Source organism: Megalopta genalis, unplaced genomic scaffold, assembly GCF_051020955.1.
Source record: "Megalopta genalis isolate 19385.01 unplaced genomic scaffold, iyMegGena1_principal scaffold0114, whole genome shotgun sequence".
NCBI classification, from domain to species: domain Eukaryota; kingdom Metazoa; phylum Arthropoda; class Insecta; order Hymenoptera; family Halictidae; genus Megalopta; species Megalopta genalis.
Genome location: NW_027476183.1, coordinates 54,384 through 55,000, shown reverse-complemented (window position 1 = coordinate 55,000; position 617 = coordinate 54,384).

Below are 617 nucleotides of genomic sequence, written 5' to 3'. Positions count from 1 at the left end.
AATGCCGCATTTTCGTTGTCTGAACACGCCACGAAGCAACACGCCGTCGGATTGAATGTTGCTGCTGAGTCGATAGGTGCATCGGCGATGAAGGCACTCGAGAGACCGTCAGTGCGTTGTACATGTAGTGCTTCGCATAATGACGAGGCCCGTGATTAAGCAAGCGGGCTGTGGCGTGTTCTTGTGCAGTATTGAACATGCTGCACTACTCCCATCCGGGGGACTGTTGTCACTTGTGGCTTCAGTCCCCCGCGTTACGTTATGCGGTTTTTCTGGTCTGACTGGAATGCCGCATTTTCGTTATCTGAACACGCCACAAAGCAACACGCCGACGGAGTGAATGCTGCCGAGTTGACGGATGCATCAGATGCATCGGCGATGAGGGTATTTTGAGACCGCCAGTGCGTTGTACATGTAGTACTTCGCATAATGGCGAGGCCCTTGAACTAAGCATACGGGCTGTGGCGTGTTCATGTACAGCATTGAATATGCTGTACTACTCCCTACCGGGGGACTGTTGTCACTTGTGGCTGCAGTCCCCCGCGTCACGTTGTGCGGTTTTTCTGGTCTGACCGGAATGCCGCATTTTCGTTGTCTGAGCGCGCCACGTAGCAACA